Source organism: Arctopsyche grandis, chromosome 1 (genome assembly GCF_051622035.1).
Source record: "Arctopsyche grandis isolate Sample6627 chromosome 1, ASM5162203v2, whole genome shotgun sequence".
NCBI lineage: Eukaryota > Metazoa > Arthropoda > Insecta > Trichoptera > Hydropsychidae > Arctopsyche > Arctopsyche grandis.
In genome coordinates, this window is record NC_135355.1 from 18,804,482 (window position 1) to 18,824,463 (window position 19,982).

A 19,982-nucleotide genomic window follows, 5' to 3' on the forward strand; every position below is an offset into this window, starting at 1 on the left:
CCAATGCACCTTCCTGGCCAAAGACAATTATATAAACATATATGTACACCATCCATATATACACAAATTCTTACACGTATACACAAATACAGATACATACATTCATAACTTTTTTGTGTTATATTTTTTGACCATTGTGGCGCTTTAGGAATTCCTGTTATGCCACAATGGTCTGTTTAAAATAAATAAATAAATAAATAAATATAAAAATACACATATATACATATACATACATACACACCTACACACATATATATATATATATATATATATATATATATATATATATATATATATATATATATATATATATATATATATTCACATATACATACATACACACATACATATACATATACACATACATTACATACATCCATAAACATACAAACATTATACATGCATATACACATAAACACAAAAATACACATAAATAAAGATAAATTACTCATATATATATATATATATATATATATATATATATATATATATATATATATATATATATATATATATATATATATATATATATATATATATATATATACATATATATATATATATATATATATATATATATATATATATAAATAAAAAATAGCATACATATATAAATATAGATAAAACCAACATACATACACATTATGCTAAATAATAACATTACAAAATGAAAACAACATGTGTAAATATGTATGTAGCTAGAAGTCATTTAAAATATGCTGCCTGACAGAACTGTATGATGAAGTAAAAACATCAAGGCTCCCAGAAAGCAGGTTAAATAGTCGAATGGCTCTTGAAAGGGGTGAGTCATCAAGCACATTAGTTCTGGCCCGAATAGGTAGGAATAGAGTTCTGGAGCGAGATTCTCTCAGTTTCTCAGGTACTCTAAGTTTAAGATTACACAGAACTTCAGGAAGATGATATTCACCCCTTAGAATTTTTAGAAAAAGCTTACCAAGATGATTGTTTCTACGTGAAGCTAAGGAGTCAAAGCCCAAGGAGCCCATAACAAACTTACTGGGAAATAAGTAGGGATAGCGCCCAAACTCTCTCATGTAGAGATAGCGAAGAAATTTTCTTTGCACCCTCTCTAACATTAGCGTGTACCTTAAATGATTAGGACTCCATATGGCCGAACCAGATTCAAGCAAACTGCGCACCAATGTAGTATACAGTAAACGCGTCACTCTGGTGCTATTAAAGGCGCGTGAGTTTCTGATGAAAGTTTTTGTAGCCCTATTGCACACATCTTGGATATGAGAATTAAAATTCCAGATATTTGAAAAAGTAATTCCCAAATCCTTGATATGTGTGTGACGGGCAAGAATAGAGCCATCAATATTGTAACCAAATTCAATTGATGATCGAGATCTGGAAAAAGAGACAATGTGACACTTGTCAACGCTTATCGGAAGACAATTTGATTGCATCGGAAGAAGATTCAACGCACCTAAAAAGTTTTAGATCATCTGCATATAATAAGAAGTTGCAGTTGTGGAATATTTCCCTAATATCATTAACAAATAAAATGAATAGTAAGGGGCCGAGATTAGAACCCTGTGGAACACCAGAGCAGGTTGGGTATTCAACAGAAGAATAAATTCCATATTTTACAAACTGACGTCGATCCTTGAGATAATTTGTGAATAACTGAGAGAGACCATATGAGAAACCATAACCAATTAGTTTATTGATAAGGATGGAGTGATTTACTTTGTCGAAAGCCTTTTCGAAATCCGTGTAAACAGTATCTGTTTGAATATTAGCATCCAAGGAACCTGTTACAAAACCAGAAAATGACAACAAATTTGTGGTCGTTGAACGTTGTGGACGAAATCCATGTTGCTGATCAATAATCATACTCTGGCAATGATTGAAAATATACCTATGAAGTATAATTTCAAAAAGTTTTGCAGAAGAGGATATTATAGCAACCGGGCGATAGTTTCTAATGGAATACTTATCACCTTTTTTATGGATCGGAGTTACTTTCGAACACTTCCATGATACAGGAAAAACTGAAGTCTTCAGCATTAGATTAAAAATAAAAATCAATGGAGACGAGAGTCCAGGCTCACTACCCTGGAATGAAATCTGGTCCAAAAGATTTAATATTTTTAATTTTACCAAAACCGTAGCGTAAATCAGATAAATGGAACTTGTCAACAGACAATAATGGAAACATGGAGGAATCTAAACTAGGGGAAGTCATAACAGTAGTCGAATCAAAAACCAAATGAAAATAGTTAGCAAAGGCATTTGCGATGCTGTCATGACCAATAAAGTCCTCATCCATATCGTGCATTTTCGTAAGTTTTGAATCTATAATTCGTTTGCTGTTGATGAAGCTCCAAAAATTTTTCGGATTCTGAGCAATTGAATTTTCACAATTAGTAATGTATTCCTCGTAAGCGGAAGTCGAGATCCGCTTAAAAAGAGTACGCAAGTTGCAGAAATCAATAAAAAATGTAGGATCTTTATATTTTTTCCATATTTTATGTGCATTATTTTTCTTGTGCATTAATGAAATTATTCGGAAATTATACCACTTTGGGTAAACCCTTGCTTCATTAATTTGACGCTTTCTCATAAAACATTTATCAAATACAGAGTTAACGATACTATAAAAGGAATCAACGGCAGAATTAACATCAACGCACTCATATAGTTTATCCCAATAAAAATTTATCCCAAGCAAAAAACATACTATTGAGGATCACGAAATCAACACCATCAAACAACCATCCACCCGGAGCCGGTATATTAACAGAATGAAAATGAGACGAAGCCGAAACAAGTGTATTTACTTCTAACTCAAGCGCCGGATGGTATGGATCCTCAGGCAGCAAAGGAAACAGGCTTCTAGATACATTGCAAGAAATAAAATTTAAATTAGTGAAAATTAAATCTAATAAATTATTATTACAATTAGTTATTGAGTTCAATTGACTCATATTAAATAGTTCTGACATAAAAATTAATTCATTAGGAACATAATTCAAACTTCTAGGATTAAAATCACCCAAGATCATGACTTTCCTGCCAGCCAAAACATTAAAATTATTTTGCAAATTTGAAAAAAATGACTTTATAATAAGAGGAGATTCATTCGGAGGAAAATACAGTACACATATTAAAATAGAAAAATTCTTTAAGCGAAGTTCAACCCAAATATGTTCACCGATGGTATTGAGCTGATCAAAAAGGCGAACAGATTGAAAACTAGCAGCTCGTACAGCGAGAAGAACTCCCCCACCTCTGCTGCAACGATCCCTCCGAAAAACTAAATAGCGGTCATCGAAAAGTTCGCCATTTAAGACAGAATCGCAAATCCAAGTTTCAGAAAAAGCAATTAAGTCATGATCTTGAGCAAGAACAGCAGATAAACAAATGTCTGTCTTTGAATTAAGTCCCCTTACATTTTGGTAGTAAACATTTAAGGACTCACAAAGGCGCGCCCGTTCCTTTCGGGTCTTATTAAATTGCGGCCTTTGTCTTCCGAAAAAGCCACCGACGCAACCCGACTCCCCGCGGCCAAAAAGCAGGATCAAAAACCACAGAAAAATCAGCTGTGCAGACTCCTATTTTGAATGAAGCATAACTGCCCCTAGCTGATAGTGATTGAACTGTGAAGTTCTGATCAATTCGTCCCAACTTCCTACATATATAATCCTTTATTTGAGTTTCTGTAGACTCACGTTTCAGATAGAATAAATGAATAAAACGTTTATCGGAGACAGATTTTAGATGCTCATCTTCAATACCCGAGCAACGGATGAAAGACTGCCTCTGAGACCGTTGAGACTGAATTGGAGACTTAGAAACTGCATCTATCAGAGAAGCCTTCCGTGGTGCAGGAGTTGACGCAGGTGATGGATAAGGTATTGGAAGGCTGGCATGCGACGCTCCATTGTGAGTAGCCGAGCAACGGATGAAAGATTGCCTCTGAGACCGTTGAGACTGAATTGGAGACTTAGAAACTGCATCTATCAGAGAAGCCTTCCATGTTGCAGGAGTTGACGCAGGTGATGGAGAAGGTAATGGAAAGCTGGCATGCGACGCTCCATTGTGAACGGCGGCAGGAACAGCAGTCTTCGGAGAAGCGGCAGCAAGAGAAGCAGCTAAGTCCGGACGGGACAACAAAGCGCTCTTTGACACTTTGTTACGGCGCTTACGTTTGCTTATGCCCTGATCGGCCGGCCGCGCCGCTGCAGGTGGAGCATGGGTTGGAGACAAAGTAGAAACCATCCTTGCAGCCTCCATTTGAGCAGTCAGGGCACGTAAGGAATCTGCGAAGAATATCTTGAACTCACGCGAATCCTCCACCAGACCATCAATTGCTAGCTTGAGGTCAATCAGTCGCTGAGAGTCATGCGCCTCCTCTTCCTCTCGTGCGACCGTGACAATTTGAAAGGTGGCAACCAATATATCAGAAATCCTGGAATTGGAAAGGAGATTTCCCCCAGATAGAACGTCTTTGATTGAGTCACACAGTCTGTAAATGCACTCAAAACGAGACATTGTGAAACTGTTGATAACCGAAATTATTGAAATCAAACAAAAAACACAACACAAGCACTTTTTCACTATGATTAAACAAAAATATAAATTCAAATTATTTTTATTACACGTCGAAACAAATGACAAAATTTTATTAATTCTTCATGTTGAAAATTCGTCACAATTTTCAGATAAGAAATTAAAACACTTCACTATTATAAACAAGCGGGTTTTTTTTATCACACTATTAATATTTAATATTTACAATCTTGCAAAACACAGACACTTTTGAAACGGTTAAATTATCGTTAATTTAACCCGATTAACGGAAGACCGACACTGCAACTAGTTAGCAGTTGTGTAACGTAGCAAGTTGTGAAAGGTGAGCTGAGGATCAAAAGTGATACCCAAATCGACAATAGATTCCACACGCTTCAACAAGACGGATCTAATGGAATATCCGTGACAATAGAGCGAATGTGCACGTCCATAGCTCATAATTGCACATTTGTTTAAATTAAGTTCAAGGCCTTAATATGCATCACATATTTTTGGCTTCTATTTTTTCTCGTATTTGTATAATGACATTAGTAAAACTTTTTAAATTTTCTTTAATTGAAAATGCATCGATATTACTAGATTGCATTTGGTTATAAATAATTTCTACATGCGGCATTAACTTGTGAAAAAGTTCTGACTAAAATAAAAAATTGTATTCAGTAAATTGGTAGAATCTGTTATTGTTTTATCAGTATTTTCGGAAGAATATTTAAGTTCTTGAAAACATTGTCTCAGCTTCTCTTGATTTTTATACCATCTTAAATACTTAGAGTGACGTGTAGAAGGAAGTGTAGAAAGGTAGAAAGTGTAAGAGGTGTAGAAAGAAAGACAAAAGGTGCAGAAGAAATGACGAAAAGTGAGGAGCGTGTCGAGCGCGCGGCGCGGCGCGCACACGAACGCAACAAGAAATGTGTATAGCACTGTTGGGAGTGCAGTACGGACCAAGCTTCTAGCTGCCCCCGCGCCCCTCCTTCGCCCACTCGAGCAATTCCATCGAAAACCGTACTGCACAAAATCATAAACGATGCCTCACTTTCTGATATTAGTACCGCAATGTATGATCATTATTGGATGTATCGGTGTGCGGGCGAGCTTAATACACGCTTAAATAGTATTGATATTTTCATATAATATACATACATACATTTACGTATATAATAATATTAAATTTTTCTCAATTTCCTTGGGGGTGCTGCAGTACTGCAGTGCGTATGGACGAGCCTCCACTGCATATATGTATATGTACATACATATAACTATTATTGAAACTGTAAAATTTACCCAGATTAAATTTCATTACAACAATTATAATTGAAATACAAAAACATGGTTTGTATTTAATTTGTTACCTAATACCAATTTATTACATATGTCATCGAAGTTAAAACGGAGCACTAACGGAGCTAACGAAACCAGTGAAATTGCACTTAACATCAACATACGTATGCACATATGTATATATGTACATACTATCTGATATCATAGATGTGTGCTAGCGAGGCGAAAGGACCTCGAGAGGCTTTAGTTAAAGCTCTCAGACAGTGCTAAACAAGGGGGTGGATGCAACTTCCATTCGCTCTGAAATAATTACTCGCCACGTGTGTGAGGTGAGGAAAGGCTGAACCGACCAAATAACAATTCGCAACGTGCACAGCTTCCACACTAATAGCCTCAAAAAAGAGGACAAAGGCACTTTAAAAACAGCATTGGGCAACAAAAGTTCATAGTTGCTTCATCGACACGAAAAGATTTCATGCAAAATCATATCAAAACCGTCTGTGTATGTAACATACATACATATAATATATACACTTTTAATCTCGAGTTATTGGCTGGCTAAATATTCCTAGTTAACTGTTCAAATAATGAAATTGAACTGTTTTAGCTATTTTCAATGTATTATAAGATTAATCAAATATATGTACATATCTATGATCGCTATTTCCGATTAATAAATATTTTAGTGCGACAAATTTTGGATCAGCTTCTTTGATTTTCCACCCATTCTCTCTTCTATCTCACCTACACTACCAACCCCATTCCATGAAAGGCTGAAGAAGATTCGCAATTTCCGATGAGGGGTCTTTATCGAGAATCGAACCGCGCTCTCATTTGATACCCGTATATCCGATATGTTGGATGAAAAGGGTTTTACTTTTACGTCCGTAATAAGTTATTAGTCTTCGCCTTATTAGCGTAATTGATTAGCTTTTACAGTACGCTTGTAATTGTAACACTCAAATAAAAAATGTGTATATATGTGTATATATATATATATATATATATATTTTTTTTTATTTTTTTTTTTTTATTTTACATATATACCAGGAAGGCTTTACAGGTAAATCCCAATGCGCCTTCCTGGCCAATTACAAATACAAATACAGCATTTTTATTATAAGTCGTTGAATTGCGAGACACTGAAAAAACTCGCAAATTAACGAGACATCTATGAATTGTACATAAATTTTTATTGTACATCAATCAATTTTTTCAAATAGTGGTGACATAGTAGGTAGGAAGGATTTTTAGCCAATTTTTTTTTCCGGGAACCGTTTCAACAATGAAATCAGAGAAAATTGGCAAACTCTGATAGGAAACGATCAACCTGGAGTCACAAATCCAGGTCTGACCAACAGCATACTCTGAAAAATTCATTTTCATTCAGGGATAGAACCCGGCACCTTCTTGACGGTAAGCAGAAGCTTAACGTCCGAGCTATGCTGCTGGCTATATATCATCATCATCATCATTTACAGCCACTCGCTATCCACTGCTGAATGAAGGCCTCTCCAACACGCTTCCACCCGTCTCTGTTTTGCGCAACACTCATCCATCTCACCCCGCACATTTTCCTAATTTCGTTCGCCCATCTTCCTTGCGGTCTTCCTTTTACCCTTTTGCATTATCTCGGGTACCATTCAAGCACTTCTTTTGTCCACCTTTCGTCCATCCTCCTAGCTACGTGACCCGCCCATTGCCATTTCAATCTCTTCACTCTATCCACTATGTCCACTACTCTTGTCATACTTCTCACCCACGTGTTCCGCTTTCTGTCTTTCCTCGTTATGCCAAGCATACAGCGTTCCATACTTCTTTGAGGGCATTGGATTTTATGTAGCATCTTGGTGTTTAGTGTCCAAGTTTCACATCCATACGTCATCACTGGCAAAACGCATTGATCAAAGATCTTTTTCTTCAGGCAGAGTGGCATTTTTTATTTAAAAACAGCATTCATCCGTCCAAATGCACTCCATCCTAATTTCATACGTCTCTTTATCTCTTCATCTTTACTACCAGACATGTCAATTATTTGACCTAAATATAAATAATTATTTACTACTTCTACTGGTTTATCATCTAATGGGATGCTATCAGGAACCGAACTAATTACAGTGTTCAATTCCTCGATGTCTGCTTCTGGGTTTAATTTCTCGTATCTATTTCCAAGTTCGAGTTCGAATTCCTTTTTCCTAGACCTTAGTTGAGCGAAGTCTGGAGAGCTACTGCATCCTTTTATTAATTTCCTACGTTCGCAATTTATATTAATGGCCATCTTGGCCCGGACTAATCTGTGATCGCTACCTATATCTACTTTACTTAAAACACTAACGTCTTTAACGGAGTGCGGGTCATTTGTTAGGATGAAATAGATTTCGTTTCTGTCTCCTTTAGGACTCTCCCAAGTCCACTTATTGTTTGTGTTTTTCCTGAAAAATGAATTAGTGATAAAGAGCCTGTTGTGTTCTGCGAATTCTATGAGACGATCGCCGCTTTCGTTTCTTTGGCCGGTACCAAAATTGCCTACTGCTCTTTCTGTGTTTGCCTTTTTTTCCTATTTTTGCGTTAAAGTCGCCCATGATTATTTTCAAGTGGTGGCGGCTATTATCGTATGCGCCCTGTAGTTTTTCGTAGAAGTCTTCTATTTCCTCATCTGGGTGGCTAGATGTGGGGGTGTACACTTGGAATATTTGACAAGTGTACCTGCCCGAGATTCTTAATACTACATAGCATATACGTTCCGATATGTCGCTTATTTCTATAATATTTCTTTCTATTCTCTTATTGATAAGAAACCCTACTCCTCCTATTCTACCATTTGGTAGCCCTCTCCAGTAGAGACAGTTACCATTTTTTAGGATTATTTGGTTTTGCTGTTTTCGTCTTACTTCACTAAGTCCTACTATATCCCAATTGATATTTTCTAATTCATTCTCTAATGCAAGCACACTTCCTTCACTCGATAACGTTCTTACATTGTATGTAGCTACATACAGATTTCTATTAGATAAGCTATCATCCATCGTCACTCTTACCTTGTTGGAGGTTTGGATATTATTTTTCTCGCATTTATCCAAGATGTGTTGAGAAAAAGGCGGTACTTGAGAGAGAATTCCATTCAAGGAGTGAGTCGTTACCGCCGTAGACTCTTCTCTGTATTCAGGTCAGGTGTCGGATTTTCATCCTAGGTATCACTTGGATCACTTATGAGTTATTACATGCCATTTAACAGGGTTACTTTGTAAGTGGAAGTAGTTAGTTATGATAATAATAGATTAGCAATTGTTATACTACTTTTACAGATCTTTGTCGTGAGACGCCTCTTTGGAGACAACGGATTTATATATGTGAGTGCGGTTTGCAATTTAATATTTTAATAATAACTTTAGTAAAGAATATAAAATTACACGAATTACTTTAATATAAATTAAATATGAAAAATAACTATTAGACAGTTGGGAAACACCGTTTCTGTTTGCTATTATTCTATTAAGTAAAGTTCGTTAAAAATTTTTGGCTGAAAGCAATTATGTGGAAGATTTATTGCTTCTGTGGGACCGACTTTTGACTGACGAACAAGGACCCTTTTTTTTTGTATTCAGGTAAGGAGATGTATCTCGTTCGTATACGCTTTTGTATATGACACAAAATTAACACAAAATTTTACGAAATCACTGATATTAAAAACGCTTTTAACGACCGATCATCTGTTTATTTTTACACTTACATAAATTATACTAGGATGCAATTAGTAAAATAAGTGAGTAGATGGTAAAGTTTTTAGTGATAAATGAGTGAGGAGTCCGAGTATTTCGAAATGCAAAGTGAGAGCGAGAGAAACGCGCGCGGACACGGTGGCAGTCGGACTCGGACTCTAGCATAGAAAAAATCTTTTTTTTGTTAGAATTTGATTTTATTATATAACTAGTGTTGGACCCGTTGATTTCAACGGGTGGTTTCGAAAAGGAATTGAAACTCGAATAAAAATAAAGTTAAAGATATTGAATCGACTGGTTTCGGAAAGAAATTGATGCACAAATTACGAATGACAAATTACGAATGACAAATTACGAAGTGATTACGAATTGCGAATTACGTTTTGTGCATCGCCGACCCCCCGACGCCTTTGCCCCCAGCGCCCCCGATGCCTCCGTCGCTCCGGGGCCTTCGGCCCCAGCGCCGCCGACGCCTCCGGCGCCACCAGCGCCCCCGATGACTTCGGCATCCCGGGGGCTTCGCCCCCAGCGCCCCGATGCCTTCGGCACCCTGGGGGCTTCGCCCCCAGCGCAGCCGACGCCTCCGGCGCCCCCAGCGCCCCCGATGCCTTCGGCACCCCCGGGGCTTCGCCCCCAGCGCCGCCGACGCCTCCGGCGCCCCCAGCGCCCCGATGCCTTCGGCACCCCGGGGGCTTCGCCCCCAGCGCCGCCGACGCCTCCGGCGCCCCCAGCGCCCCCGATGCCTTTGGCACCCCATATGTCGCTAAATATATATATTTGTATAATTGTATATTTGTACATATATATGTGACGGACGATCAACCATCAACCAGTATGGGGAACAAATTTGTTTTTTTTTTTTTTTTTTAATTCTTTTCATATTTTTCATTTTTTTCATTTTTTCATTTTTTTCATTTTTTTCATATTTTTCATTTTTTTCATTTTTGTAACTTTTTTCATTTTTTCAGTTTTTTCATTTTTTTCACATTTTCAGTTTTTTCATTTTTTTCACTTTTTCAGTTTTTTCATTTTTTTCATTTTTTCAGTTTTTTCATTTTTTCAGTTTTTTCAGTTTTTTCATTTTTTCAGTTCACTTCGGCACCCCGGGGTTCTGAAGGGCCGAAAAGTGCCGAAAAACAAAGCTTTATTAACACACGAAATTCTTTTTTATCCATTTTTTCAAACTAATAAAAGTTGCTTCACTCAAAATGCTATAACTCACAAACTAATAGTACGACAGCTGTCAAATTTATACACGTGTCTTTTTAAGGTTAGGGCTAACTAAAAATCATATGGATTTAATACTAATAGCGCTATCTATGTGTCAGCCTACGAACTTTTCAGCCCACCTAATACATACATAGATAAAGTTACAAATATAGACAATGCACTTACATCGCAAAATTCGGCGTGTATACTTTATCAATTTTTTAATATTTTAAATTCAAAATGTCCCAATGGTTTATCAAAACTCGCAATCGTAAAACTGAAAAGTTTTTACTGTTCACCAATTCCCCGCCCGATGACAGTTGAACCGTAAAACCATTTATGTTCGGATAAAATTTTACAGAAATTAAAGTTGGAATTTTGTTTTTTAGTGACTACGAAATAAAATGGATGCGCAAAAATTTTAACATCAAATGATATATTATTTGTAGCTCCAACCACAGATTTTTTACATTATCTATGATACATAGTACACAAATCTGCTTTAGGTCATCGACTTTAGTGAGTCTTTAATTAATATTATGTATTAGATGTATTATGAGCATTTATAAGGATTGTAAATAGGTTTTTGAGCTATTTTTCCTATTATGCTGTAGATTAACATTACAATAATATAATACTATGATTACTAACCAAATTAAATTAAATTGTAAAAGAGAAAATGATCAGTAAATCAGTAGCTATTAAAATAGAGATAAGATGTATTGTGAACATAATTTCGTAATAATAAAAAGCATTTAAAAATAAAAATAAAATAGTACTCAAATACGAAGTATTAATAGATTAAGTGATTTTCTTTTTGAATCACTTCCACATATTAAAAAAAATAACGTAGAACAAATTATAAGTAAATGTATGAATATAAATATAGATATGTACAAATATAACATATACATATGTATGTATGCACATATAAGTATGTATATTCGTTGTTGCTGACCCGAATGTGATATTTTCCACCACAGTGAGCGTAGGGTATCGGAGATTATTTTAACCTATCTGTATGGTAGTCTGCGTTCATTATTGTTTTGAATGAGTTGTATGAGTGGAATTTTGATCTTCTCTCTTCCATTTGGGCCTCGCAGGGATGTTTTGTATTTGCAGCTGGTTCTTATATATTGGTGCTGACTGTAGATTACAAGACATTCCCTACTTTGTATTTTATTACTTGATATTTTTACTTTATCTGCTACTATTATAATGCTAGTGTTTTTTTACGATTATGTATAAATGTATTTTTGTCTGTGTATACAGAGCCGTAGCGATGTTTTTGGCGACCTTGGCAAGTACAAATTTGTCGCCCCTTTAATATATTTTCATTAGATTTAAAGAATTTATTTCATTTAAAAATACATATTTATTGAAATATTTAAATTAAAAAAATAAAAAATAAAAAATAAAAAACAGGTTATTATTTATATTATAAATGTCCCACATTGACAATTTCGCAATAAATATCATATTATAAAAGGAATCAGTGCACTTAAAACACAATTAAAATTTCGTGGTTTTTATTTTTTTGTCGATTATTTATCGTTTATTTTAATTTTTATAAATGTTTGTTACAAATAAATTTTTCTTTATCTAAAACCATACCTTTATCTGTTTTGACCGGTAAGCAATTACATTATTAACAACTTAATTATTATTTATTACAGATACAAAAAACTAAAAACGAATTTTCCGTGAACTTTCCGCGTTAGCAAAGTCTGCTATTCTATTATCAAAATTTATATTACTTGCTAATTCAATTTCTATTGATATATATTTTTTATAATATTATACTTAGAATTTTTTTATATATCAATTTAGTGCAATGTTCAGTAAACTTTTACAAAAATATCATCTAAACTATTTTCTCGAAAATCCATAAAATCATTATCGAACCCCTGAATTAATGACGATGATCTATAAATATCCTGTTCTTTCTGCTAAAGTGCAGTGTTAACCTTATTCCATTTATCAAGTATTCCACAGGCTTAAAAATTCAAGAAACTTATAATTTTACATTTGAAAGTATGATGGTTTCGCAAGTGAATGTGAATTAGCAAAATTATTATCGTATTTTATGATATTTAAAACTGAAAGTACATATGTATGTATGTCCTCATATTTATCGTGAACTGCTTCCATTGCTTTCGATTTTGAACACCATCTCGTATCCGAATGTTTTTACAAGCTGATTATGATGAACGATTTTTCCATCTATTTAGTAGACAATGAAAACAATTTAAAAAGAGTTTGTAAGGTTCCGAAAATTTCGTTTTTTCGGTCAATTTCTCAGAACTCAAAAGTATTAAAAGTAAAACATCCATAACGCTCCCTCGAACGAAGTACATAATTAAAAAATAATATGTACAAACATACATGTAATATGTATGTACATACATATGTATATACAAATGGATATTTCAAAAACAAATCGAATTCTTCTTAAATTTTAGATTATTTATTAAAAAAATAAAAATAAAATAGGCGAGGGGCGTCTTTGGCGCCCTTAGACACATAGACTAGTGGTTAGCATATAATTATTTCGAACAAAGTGATCACGGCTTTAATCCCACCGGTTGAAGCTGGCCAGACCTTAAATATATGAGTCATATCGATTGATTCCTATCAGAGTTTGCCAATTTATCTGATTTTCATTGAAACAGTTCCAACAAATTGGCAACCTTTAGCCATTTTTTAGCAAAGTTTCGAGTTGTTCAGCATCTCAAATTTCTCTGATTTGTATAAATTATGCAATTCTGTCAATAGATGTCTATGTGGATCGATATTTTTGTTTGCTTTGTATAATAGTGACAATACTTCTGTACAATGTTTAACCGTAGATGTCTGTTTAATGTAAATATATGGGTATATACCTGTTTATATAATAAAAAGTTATTAACCACTTAATCACCACGCGTTTGTAGAAACCGATTCGATTATTTTATTATGTGTATAGTGCCAACCCTTAGCTACCTATTCTACCTACTTCTTGAACATATCACAAATATTGAATTTTTTCAATTTCATTATTATCGCAGATATTGAAATTTTTCAATTTCCCATGAACCCTTTTTTTTATCTTTCGACTTCAGATCTTTCGATTTTCGATCTTTGCGTTTTCGGTAATTTCACATTCCAGCCCGTCACGGAGACCGATAAAAAAGACGTCTTAATGTGAAACGTAAAGGAGGTTTGTAATAAAAAAGAACCAGGTCGGTGTTTAATTTGTATGACCCCCTCCCCCACCCGCTTTTTTCCTTACTAAAAAAAAGGTTGTATCCTAATATTGGTAGTTGAAATCAAATAATAATTAACAAATATTCTTACTTGTTGAAATTATGATGTATATTTTTATATTTTATAAAAACTTCCATAATGCACCCTCTTCAACATCTTTGATTTTGCAAAACCCATGTTTGTGTGTCAACAGCAACATTTGCTTTTAGCAATGCTAAAACCATGTACATATTGATACATACATACATATAGGATCCGGATGTGAAGGATTCCAAGCGAAACGCACAGATTAAGTGTCAGACTATTTATTGTACATGTGTCTTCGGGCCTGTTCTCCAACAAGTGAGAACTCCTGTTCTCCAACAAAAATTTTAGTCAAAATATTATAATTGTACTCGAAAAACAATGTTTATATCAATCAAAGTGCCAGGACGGCGACCTGGCTCAAAAAGAAGTACCAGGTCGGTGACCTGGCCCGACTACACCACTGCATACATACATATACATACACGCATATGTATGTATGCATGTATGTACATACTTTGAAAGTGTACCATCTACAATAAATCAAATTTAGCCGAAATATCACCCATCCATTTAAAATTTTCACATCAGAGATCAATACAATCATATATTTATATAGGTGCATATGTATGTATATACATACATATGTACGTGTGTATATTCACATGCGCCCTTAGGTTTCGCGAGAGAGAGTGACGGCGTACATAAAATAATTTAAAATAAATTTTATGGTTGAAAACACACAACTTCAATTTACTTGCTGCCCGAGGACGTTATTTCGAATGTACTATACGTGATGGTGAGTTTATATCGACCACCTGTAAAATTTTCGTTCACCGAAAACGAAATTCAATATATTTGAAGCTGGGGCGCAACCCCGATCAGCCTCGAGCTGAAAATTTCCGTGTAACTCTTTCGCAAAACGGATTTTTCATAAACGAAATAAATCGGAAAAAGTAATATCTTTAACGGCGATGAAATATTGTATATATAATATTGAATTTCAGAAATGATATTTTTTTCATTATCAACTGAATTTACCAAATTAATGAAATCGGCAACGGGTTAATTGTTCATGGGACACTGTCGGAAATAAGTTTGATTTTGATTTTTAAATGCTTTTTATTATTACGAAATTATGTTCACAATACATCTTATATCTATTTTAATTGCTACTGATCTACTGATCATTTTCTATTATACAATTTTAATTTAATTTGGTTAGTAATCACAGTATTATATTATTCTAATGTTAATCTAAAGCATAATAGGAAAAAGAGCTCAAAAACCTATTTACAATCCTTATATATGTTCATAATACATCTAATACATAATATTAATTAAAGACTCTCTAAAGTCGATGACCTAAAGCAGATTGTGTTTAGGTAATCTGTGTTTATACCTGAAGGGTTTAGACATTTTGTTGTAATCACCGAGACTCTTCACAAGTGTGTTAGTATGGTTATTAGTGATTGTGTCATAGAATCTACTGGTTAGTTTGTTAGTAATGTCTGTAACAAACGGAATATTATATATGGCATGCAGTTTTTTCAGGTTAGTATATATGGGTGTATTATAAATTATTTTTAGGGATTTATTTTGTATTACTTGGAGCTTGGAAAGGTTAGTATTCCAGGCGTTATTCCATACAGGTGAAGCATAGGTTAATAATGGTAATATGAGCGCGCGATATAATTTTATTTTATTTAGCGTTGATAAAGAACTATGGCGATTAAATATTGGATATATTGAGGATATATAGTTTAAATAATTGGCAGTGTACGACTTGGTTATCTCCCGGGCCGAAGCTATCCTCGGTCGTCGGGGTATTGGTCTTTAAGAACTGAGGCCAGCTGATCCCTTGGGTTTGTTAAGCTGGCCCTTATCCTAACTAATTCGAAATGTAGCAAGTACTGCACTAGTCCAAATCTGGCGACCCCATTTATTCCCCGACGTGTATTATAATTTAAATTTATGTTGGTGCTATTATTCATCATTTTTACTTATTAGTATGAACGACGGGTATATATAACTGTGTGGATGTTATATTGATAAAATTATTTTTATTTTTAGCGACCTCTTTAGATTTTTTGTATACTAATATTTTTTTTGGGTTGCTTCTAAATGTGAAAATACAGTCTGTATTATTTGGACAACTGGAGTGGGTAGACATCGATATAGCTTTATTATTACGTGTAATAAATGATTTATGTGCGAGACGCTTATTGCTATGGCGCTCATATTCATAACAGTCATAACGCTTTTCACCTAACCGTGTGTGACGACGGCAACGTGCTACTACTAAATCACACACAATGTGTGACACGTCATATTTATGAGATTATGAATTTTGCAAAGTTCTCGTGCGTATCAGGTATGTATGTACCTTTATGTATACATATCTGCACGATAGGGACGATGGAATCGTAAAAAAAATCTAACATAAACTCAAAAATATCCACAATTCACGAGTCGCCATTTCAGGACACTGTCTTACATTTTAAGTATATATTATTATATCTCTACTATTTATCACAATTTCATTTTGTTTCATAAACAAAATTTAAATATTATTTTTTGTACTTGCTGCGATAGCAATCGAATTATAATATTCGTTTTATTTTCAAAATTAGACAATATAACTTGATCAAATATATCAGGCAACCGGTTCGTAGCATCGGTGGTTCAGTGGTAGAATGCTCGCCTGCCACGCGGGCGGCCCGGGTTCGATTCCCGGCCGATGCAATCGTTTTTGTAATATTTTTTTGCAATATTTCAAATAATGAAATAATACAGAAACATAAAGCCAAAGTCTCAGATTCGTTTGAAATCTTTCAACATAATTTTGTAGGCTCTCAAGTGAATATTAATGGCACATATTAATTTACAATTCAATATAGGTAGCTAATATGTACTGTTAGTTTAATACTATGAAATATTATATAAAGAGAACATTTATGAAAAATGCTAAAAATATTTTCGAAATTATTTTGTTCTACATATTTCGTTGTTTGAAAACTGAATCATAGTCGGAATATTGAAAAAGAACAAGAAAAAAAATTCCTATATATAACAGATTTTTTACCTACCTATAAGAATCCAATTTAAAATATAAAAAAAATCAATTTAGTTTTGGATTGATAAAGAAACAAACTAAATAAAGGGATAACAAAAAAAAAGGAATTCGATCCTGCCAGGATTCGAACCTGGAATCTTCTGATCCGTAGTCAGACGCGTTATCCGTTGCGCCACAGGACCACTGCAGGAGCTGCTCTAATAATACAATTTGTCTAGTAACAAATATAAAAACAGAATTTTATAAAGATTAAATATTTTACAAGGCTTTTCTTATATTTCACTTCGCTCATTGGTCTGACAACATATGGATATTATAAACTACATTCTTCCGATTGTTTTTAGAATTTATTTCAGATTTTATTTTTGTAACTATGTATGTACATATATAATATTCGGTGATATTTATTGATATCCAAACCGGGACAAATTACATTTAAGATCCTTCCTTTTATAACCTAGTATTTCCTTTCTTTTTTTCCAGTTTATTTAGTTACTTTAAAATAAAAATCGATTTTCTCAATCTCGCAATGTGGATCTACGGTGAGATCAAGATTCGTGCATTTTGATTAGTTTCATAACTGCGAGCGGTCGGTATTTCTGAACAATGACAGCTCAATAAGCAGCTATCGAAAACCGGGACATTTGGCTGTCCCGAAAGGCTCCTTCGGGACGCTGAGACGAGAGGCTTGAAACCGGGATATACCCGGAATACCGGGACACCTGGCAGCCCTAAATATGCTGGATCTTTTATATACTTCCATAACGTGTACTTTGGACAGGGTGACCATACATACGTCCCATTTTGGCCGGACAGTCCCGTTTTTTATGTGCTTTGCGTTCGTCCTGTCGTTTTTGTAAAATTGTCCCGTTTTGTGCGTCCACTGATGCACATATGAAACTATTTTTATATTTTTTCGATATTGTTTTTATTTTTATGTCTTTCCTTGTTTTTCCAAATCAATTTGCTTCCCAAAAAACAAATACTATTTCATAAATATACATTTACATAAAATATATAATATATAATATTTTAAAGTGACATTAACATATTTTGTTACATGATTCATTTTACATGTTTTTTAAAATAATGTATTTACGTACTTTTTTTTTATTTCATAACTACGTTTAAATAAAAATAATTGAAAATTAAAGAAATAAAAATTTTCAATTGCACATAATTTTTGCAATTAAAAAAAACCGAGAATATCTTTTTGGAAAATTTATAGTTATTTTATTTGTTAATTTTACACGTTTTAGAAAATAAATCAATCTGCAGCGCATAAACATCAAATATATATATATATATATATATATATATATATATATATATATATATATATATATATATATATATATATATATATATATATATATATATATATATATATATATATATTATTGCTGTCGGTTCCCTCATCACTGAGGATCGTGACTATGATGTGCGGTCAACCAGCTGCCTCCATTCAGTTCTAAATTCGGCCAGGCGAAGACTTGCTACCGTGGAAGCGCCCGTCGCTGCAGATACTTGGTCAGTCCAGCGTGCGGGGGATCTGCCTCTGGCTCTTCTGCCTTCGACGCTACCAACCACAACCAACCGCTCCAGGCTCTCCTCACCTCTTCGTGCAATGTGGCCGAAGAACTGCAATATACGTTTCAGGCATATTGTTGACAATCTATCCTTGATTTTCAATTCTTCAAGAATAGACACATTCGTGCGTTTGTCGGTCCAAGGCACGCGCAGTAGCCGTCTCCAGGACCACATCTCGAAGGCATCGATTCTCCGTCTATCCGCCGCCTTCATGGTCCACGTCTCGACACCATAAAGGCAGACAGAAAAAACGAGACTCTTCACGAGACGGATTTTGACAGCAGTTGTAATGGCTCTATTCTTCCAAATCTTCGTTAGTTGTGACATTGCCGATTTTGCTAATGTAATCCGGCGCCGTATTTCCAATTCGCTGCCGCCGTTGTTAGATATGAGTGACCCCAGATAGACAAAATTATCAACCACATCTATACCGTTTAAAGCTGAGTTGTTGTTTTGCAGCTGTTGGTGACGGTCAATTATCATAATTTTTGTTTTGGGGCGGTTTATCTGGAGGCCAAGCACATTACTCTCTGTCTCAACACGACGGATCAGTTCGGCCATTTCTTCATGATTATTAGCTATGAGCGTTGTGTCATCCGCATACCGAAGATTGGATAGTTTTTTTCCACCAATGGACACTCCACCCTTCCAACCATCCAGTGCTCTACGCATTATATACTCTCCATATATATTAAATAGGTCTGGAGATAATATACACCCTTGCCTTACTCCACGTTGTACTCGAAAATTTGTCGAGTTTAGCGAATTGATTCGAACTACTGCATTGTTATCATTATACAAGTTATGTATTATCTTTACAAGATGCATGGGGACTCCCATGTCCAGTAGAACTTTCCACAGATAGTCCCAGTTCACAAAGTCAAAAGCTTTTTTATAGTCTATAAAACAAAGAACGGCTGGAGTTTGAAACTCCCGACATTTTTCAATGAGTTGACGTATATTCAGTATTTGTTCCCTCGTCCCTTTGCCTTTTACAAACCCTGCTTGTTCGTTCGGTATTTGCCATCCAAGGTAACTGCTCAAACGATCTTTAATTATATACAGCAATACTTTACTAGAGTGCGATATTAAGGCTAAGGTCCTGTAATTCTCGCATTTTTTTGTAGATCCTTTCTTGTGTAAGGGAATGAATATTGAATTGACCCAATCTTTCGGCCATACTCCGTTTACCCAGATCTTGTTGCACATATTACATAGCGCCTTTATCGCAGTTTCACCAAGCTCTTTCAGAAGTTCAGCTTGTATACCATCGCTGCCAG

The 19,982-nt window shown here is 34.7% G+C and overlaps 1 protein-coding gene and 1 non-coding gene across 2 annotated transcripts in view; one reads left to right on the plus strand and one right to left on the minus strand.

The window, feature by feature from the left end:
- LOC143912339 (uncharacterized) overlaps positions 1–19,982 on the minus strand; it is a 976,232-nt gene that overhangs the window by 776,925 nt on the left and 179,325 nt on the right. The window lies entirely within an intron of this gene.
- On the plus strand, positions 16,711–16,781 carry TRNAG-GCC (transfer RNA glycine (anticodon GCC)). The gene has a single exon. It is a non-coding gene; the product is annotated as a tRNA-Gly (tRNA).